Consider the following 7221-nt stretch of genomic DNA (forward strand, 5'->3'; position numbering starts at 1 on the left):
ATTTATAACTCACCCTGAAATAAACTATTATAGAATTCTGAGGATGTGGCATAACTTTAATGACAGTGGCTATGTTTACTGGACAAACGGAATCATAGTTTGTAATTTGGGGGGAAACCAATTCACTTTACCAAGAAACTCTTGGAGAGTTAAAAAGGCAAAGACCAATTCCCTCTCAAAAAGTCCCCAAATGAGGGCAAGCATCCAATGATTAAATATGAGGCTACATGGGGAGTGACTGGTGGTAAGAGAGCTTGTGAAATGGACCCATGGGTACTAAAAATCGGAACCACCAACGAGTCAATTCCAACTCCTAGCACCACTCTAGGGCAGAGCAGAGCTGCCCCGCTGGGCTGCGGACTGTAAATCGTCCTGGCTTTCTCCCCATGCACACCACTGATTATCACATACTTTTGAACTAGAAAGATATCAACTAGGTGTTTCCAACATTCCTGTCAGTGACGTGAGAGGAGTTATAGTGAGTCTGTACAGAGGTAATGTGTAGTTCCGGGTCTGGCTCCTCAGTACACAAGGTCTTTGAACTGATAAGAATGGCTACATGGACCGTACACATCCTGTGAAGAACGGGATTCCAGGACACCTCATTGTACACAGAACAAGGGGAGACTATGGTTCGACCAGATGGTCAGGAGAGGGATGCTTTAGGGTGGCATCCTCTTGTCAGGGGAAGCCAGCCCCTAACACATCATTATGGGTCCGGGAGGCGCAATTGTACAGCGATAATAAGTACAGATCATAGTAAAGTTATAGAGATCATGAGAGATAGAAGTATTGAAATAAATGAAGTCAGACACGTTTCATAGTAGCATGCTCACCTCTGCCCCACTAGATGGTCCACAGAGAGAGAGAGAGAGAGAGTTTAATGCTAGCCCAGGCCCCTTTTATATTCTCTGGGGATATACAAGTCCCCCCAATTATAGGTGAGGACATACGTCACAGGAAGGGGCTGTCCTATGGGTAATACAGTAATGAGAGGGGGTGGTCTAGGGACATACACGCAATAGGAAGAGGGGGGATTGGGGTTATACATGTGACAAGATGAGCAAATCCTAGGTTTAGGAGGGTACCTTAACTTTGACCTATTCCCTAGATCTCCATAGGAACCATTATCAGTAGGGTGTAAACCCCACCTACTGGAACCAAATAGATGACTGCAGGCGTCCATTGTCCTTAACAGCAGGGAGTGGGGCCCACTGCAGTCTGGCAACTGATCTTCCTCAGGGAGGATGCCAGTGAGCATCTGACCTCCCCACATCCTCTCACCACACTTATTCCTCGTATGTTGAGCGAATCATCCGAGAAGCTGGCTTATCTGAAGAAGAATGCAGCATCACCGTTGAAGGAAGGCTCATTAACATGACAGCTGCTGTATGCAAATGATACATCCTTCCTTGCCGAAAGTGAGAAGTTGAAACACTTACTGATGCAGACCAACGTCTACAGCCTTCCGGGTGGATCTCACCTCCACAGAAAGCAAGCACAGGTCCTTGCAACGAAACCAGCAAGCAGAAGCACGATAAATAGTGAGGTTGTCAGGACTTCATTTTACCTAGATCCACCCTACCCATCCCCACGGAAGCAGCAGTGAGGAAATCAAACGGTATGCTGCATCGGGCAAATCTGCTGCAAAAAATCTCTTTAAAGTGGTAAAAAGCAACGCTGTCACTCTGAAGGTGTGCCGGCCTCAAGCCACGGCGTCTTCCAACACCTCATAGGCACGTGGAAGCTGCCTGTGCGAGTTGGACAATGACTGAGGCAGACCGCAGAACTGATGACTTTGAATTCTGGTGAGGATGGAGAACCGCCCGTATACTACGAGGGCTACACCACAAGGCTGCCAGCAAATCTACATTGGAAGCAGTACAACCAGAACGTTCCTCTTTAGAAACAAGGCTGGGGAGACGCCACTGCACAGGAGGAGGGACATCACGCTTGTGAGGGTGACATGTCAGTTAAAGGAGAAGGGTTGCCACAGTCGCTGCAACAATGCGTTGGGACAGCACAGTGACTGAGAGCCTGGCACGCATCTGGACTGTGTTTCTTCTGTTGCCACAAGGCTCCTCAGTTGGAACCAGTTGGGCAGCAGCTCAGAATAAAGACATCATATAACAGTGTAAAATCAGTCGAGTCACAAGCCTTAGAGACAACCAAGCGACAAAGTAGAAAAGATCATTGTGGCTCTGGAGCCTTGGTGGCACCGTGGTTAAAGCACTTGGCTGCTTACCAAAAGTTGAGCAATTTGAACCCTCCAGCCGATCGGACAGAGTTTGAACGACGTGGCGATCTGCTTCAGTGAAGATCTGTAGCCCTGGGTGGGTATACCAGGTCTCCTCTGTCCTACAGGGATGCTCCTAGTTCTGTTCTAGACAGACTACCAATACTGCCAACCTGACAGTAACTAAGACACGGCTGCACGTGGCTAGCGGGTGAGAGCAACAATGAAGTACAGGTAGGGCAGTAACACCCTGTGCTCCCATGCGGTAAGGTAAGCAGTGCTGGACACTGACCAAGGTTGATGCAGCGAGAACCAGAGAGCTAAGAACGTATTTAAAATTGCCAGGGTCACAGAAAAAATTTAATTTCTATAAAAAGTTTGAAAAGGGCAGTATAAATGATCTACACAATCATTTTTTTCAATAGGGAAATCAAGTCATAGCATCTGAAGGCAAGAAATAAAACAATAGTTCATTAAGAGAGATTGTGAGTTATCATTGCACCTGGGGATGGGTACATGGGAGTTTGTGGGACTCTGTGCAACATATGCTTGAAAGTAATAAAAAGGTAAACAGAATGCTTAACCAAACACCAATAATGGTAAAAAAAAAAAAGGAAATAAAGAAAACAAAAATAATCATAAGTGAACTAGACAGGGTTGACTAGCAAACCAAAGCCAAAGATACTCATATGTGTGCAATAGAAAACTTTATATCAAAGAGTAATTATATACTAAGAAAAAACATCCCAGCCCAGTCCTGATCAAATATGTAAGTCCAATATTAGCCCATATGTCTGATATCAGTCTGTAAATTTCTCTTCCGACTCATGCAACACATGCCCTGATGCCGAGTGCAGGGAGATCACAGGCCAGTGGGTGGAAAGTCTTGTGGATCCAGTGGCAGTGGAAGCATCTCAGTGTTGGCAGGGGTCTCCACATGGCTCCTCCAGCCCCAGGCTTCTAGCTCCATATGACTTGTCAGCAAGAAGACGAAGCAGACAGTCAGTGTGTAACTGGTTTCCAGTGAGCTATTTATCTCCTCCACGCCTCCAAATGAGGTCATCAAGCTGCGACCTGATGGACAGGCTAGACTCCACGTCTTCACAAGTTGACAGATTATGTAACTGCCCCATAAATCAAGACATCTTTCTAATTCTGATGGTAACCCCTGGAAAAACTTACCCTGACAGAGGGGAGGTGGTTGGCTGTGAGAGTGGGGCTTGGAGTGAGGAGAGTGAAGCAGGTCTGGAGGGTACTGGGTTTCCATGGGTAGGTTTGTGTGTGTGCCACTGTGTGTTTCAATGCAAAAATGTCAAAAATTAAAGAACTAAAGAAAAAGGGGCAATAAGAAATGTTGCAAGGATATGGAAAACATGAACCCCTATTCACGACGGAGGGAAAAAGACAAGGCACTCTGCTCCCGTGAAGAGTGACAGTCGAGGAGCTGATGCCAGGCGCTTAGGTGGAGAGCAAATGTTTTGAAAATGATGAGGGCAAAGAATGCACAAATGTGCTTTACACAATTGATGTATGTATGGATTGTGGTAAGAGTTGTATGAGTCCCCAATAAAATGATTTTAAAAAAAAAGAGTTACAGTCTCAGAAACTCACACGGGCAGTTCTACTCTGTCCTTCAGGGTCGCCGAGAGTCGGCATCGACTTGATGGCAGCACGCTGAGTGGATTCATGACTGGTGGGATTGCAAAACAGTGCAGGCACTTTGGAAAACAATCTGGCAGGTCCTCAAAGAGTTACCATGTGACCTAATGGTTCTACGATTCTACTCTTGAAAGATACTCAACAGAACTGAAACCGTACCACACAAAAATCTCCACGTGGAGGTGCATGGCAGCAGTGTCCAGAACAGCCCAAAGGTGGAAGTAGCCCAAATGTGCACAACAGAGAAATGAATAAACAGAACGTGGTACCACACATCCAGCAGGCCGCTACTCAGCAAGTGGAAACAAAGGCCTGACACATGCCGAGACAGAAATGCTCCTGGAAAATGTTATGCCGAGTTAAAGAAACCAGACACAAGGAGTCCTTTATTATATGATGCTATTTACATCAAGATCCCGGACAAATGCATGGACACAAAGTAAGCAGGTGGCTTCCGGGGGCTCGGGGTACCAGGGAATGGGGAGTACCTGCTTATGCGAGGGGGATTCTTTTGTTGTTGTTTTGTTTTGTGGGGGGGATTCTTTGTTCGTTTGGGTTTGGGTTTTGTGAGGGGGTTTCTTCAGAGGTGATGAAAATGCTTGGAAACTAGTGGGATGGTTGCATCGCTCTCGTAAATCTATGGAAAGCTCTTAGATTGTACACTTGGAAAGAATGAATGTCACAGTATGCAAATTACATCTCACTAAAGCAGTTCTTTCAAAAATGGATGGGGGCGGGGGAAGAAAACCAAAATGTGGCCAAAGGGCTTCCTTGCTGTGGCCTACCACTTCGGTTCTTTGACAAGAACCACTTAAGAGATTCTTCTCCTTAGCCCCTCTGTCCCTGTCCTCTACCCCAGAGGCCTGACATGTCCTGGATCAACTGTGAACAAGGATGGTCTGATACTTTCTGCCAGGCCCTGAGCCGCACCCTGCCCTCTGACTGGGTGCACCTTGCAGGGAACGGGCCATAGACCATGCAAAGGAAGCAGGTGTCACCTAGTATATACATGAAGTGTCTGTGGCCTGCTGAAAGGGAAGTGGCCAGTGCATGTCCTTGGTGGGAGGACTGTGCTTTGAAATCAGTGAGACGTATGTAGATAGCAGCAGCAAGAGGTAGGCGGAGGAAGAAGAAGGGGGGCGGGGGGTGGTGGAAAGGGCTAAAGAAGAAGAGAGCAAGCACTGTGACTCCTATGAGAACAGTTAACACAGATGGGTTAAGGGTTGTAACACTTAAGACACTGAGAGGAACAGAGGCACAGGGTGGCAGAGCTGTGGCCTCAGACAGCAGGGCAAAGAGGAGCCTGTCCTCCAAGGCCAAGAGAAGTCGGCCTTGGGGGGCTGAGAGGAGCGGAGACAGTTGCTCTTGTGTCAGGGAGGCTTTGTCTCCCTGCTTCCTGATCCTGATGTGCCCGCTCCTCAATCGGCCCCCTAACTGCAAGTGCAGCTGCCCAGCGCTGTGGATGGACGAGGGAAGAGTGCGCAGGGGCGGGAGAGTGCCTGGTGTCAGAGATGCAGGTGCAGCTGCTTAGGGGATGTGGAAGCCAGTGTGTGTGTGTGTGTGTGTGTGTGTGTGTGTGTGTGTGAGATATTTGACCTTCACCCCTATACGAATCGGCTTTGTGATGATTCTTATATTTGAGGTGGTTCGTACACCAAGTATCAAGCCATCAAAACCTGTCTTTTGAAGACGCGCGTTCTCTGAAGAAAATATGGATCTCGTAGCAGTGACTGAGCATTCTTTTCATCCTGCCGAACACAAAGGAGCACCAATCCGAAAACTACATCAGCATATGCAAAATCTTTGCAACTCTTCCAAAATAAGGGAAATCAAATCAAAAGTGTCGAGTCTCACCCTGCCCACAGCAGTCTCACCCTGCCCACATAAAATACCAGCAGGCCAAGAGCGGCGAGCAACTGGGTCAGGGAGACTTCTAGGGCCAACCTGCGAAGATTCATATTGAACATTTTAATGTCCTTTCTGTGATGGAAACTCATTTGTATCCAATGGCTAATATGCCTAGTGTGAGTTGTGGGCTGTGTGTGTGTGTGTGTGTGTGTGTGTGTGTGTGTGTGTGTCCCGGAGAGTCAAGGTTGTTAGCAAGGTTTAGAACAGCTATAGAAAAGGCCCAGGCAGGTCTGTCACAGAAATTTAGATAGTCACCATGCAACCATCATTCCGATGTGCTCCTAGGCTTTGAATGAGGAGAGCCAAGAAAAGGCCTTTGACTTCCCCCAGCAGTGAGATGACGAGTTGAGGCAGCTGCCCATCATAAGGGTGAGGAGAGAAACTTTAGGCTAAGCCAACATTAAGATACTTGGGGGCGGGAGGACAGGGGTGCAGGGTGACATGCATGTCTCCAAGGAGACAATTACATCTCCCTTGGGAGGAAAACAGGGAGGAGACACCTCCCAATGGGAAAAGCACTTAACAATACTTAGGTGGAACCCCAGGGGAGAGTCTATCTGGCACTAGGTCCCAAATTAGACACTTTAGACCTAGTTTCTACATAGCCCTTGGCGGTGAGCCAGTCTGTGTACTATAGACTACTGGGACTTGGCTCTTTCACGGAGAACATTCTTCATAGGCCACCCCCGGACTTGATGTGGAAACCCCACCAAGTGAACTGGGCTTAACCTCAAGCTCACCTGTGGCCCTTGGACTTAAGGCTGAAACTCCCAAGTATGAGAAGCAGATGACTGCTGGCCCCAGGGTATAGGGCTGTCAGTCATTGGACATTGGCTGGAATTTCTTGACTTTAGGGTTCCCAATGAATGGTGGCCTGAGACTACCACACACTGACTATTTTAAAGTCCTCCTTCTGTCTTTATGACATGATTAATCTGATTGGTTTGGTTCTGCCACTGTAAATATGATTGAAAGATTTGCCCCATCACCAACCCCCATTGTTTGTCTAAATAGTGTCCACTCACTTGAGCGTTTAATCCATATAAGCCAACAACTCATGCGAAGGTGCCCAGTAAATGGCCCGGAACTACCACATCCTATGTTACTGCCCTCCTTGCTTCATTAGGACATGAACCTGGTAGGCCTGGTTCTGCTGCTGTGAATGAATATTATTGAAACATTTCCCATTGTTTGCGTAAACAGTGTCCACTCACTTAAGACTTTAATCTGTCAACAACTCATATGTTGCTGTGAATAGCTGGCCTATACTCGTATAATTTCCCGTTCTCGACAGTGTTTTAAATTCTGTATCAATGGCTAAACTAACGACACTGTCAATGTGAAGTACTTAAGCAGTGGCCGCAGTTTGAAACCACCAGTCAGCTCCACAGGGGGGAAAGAGAGGCTTTCTACTCTTG

The sequence above is a fragment of the Tenrec ecaudatus genome, chromosome 2 (genome assembly GCF_050624435.1).
Source record: "Tenrec ecaudatus isolate mTenEca1 chromosome 2, mTenEca1.hap1, whole genome shotgun sequence".
NCBI lineage: Eukaryota > Metazoa > Chordata > Mammalia > Afrosoricida > Tenrecidae > Tenrec > Tenrec ecaudatus.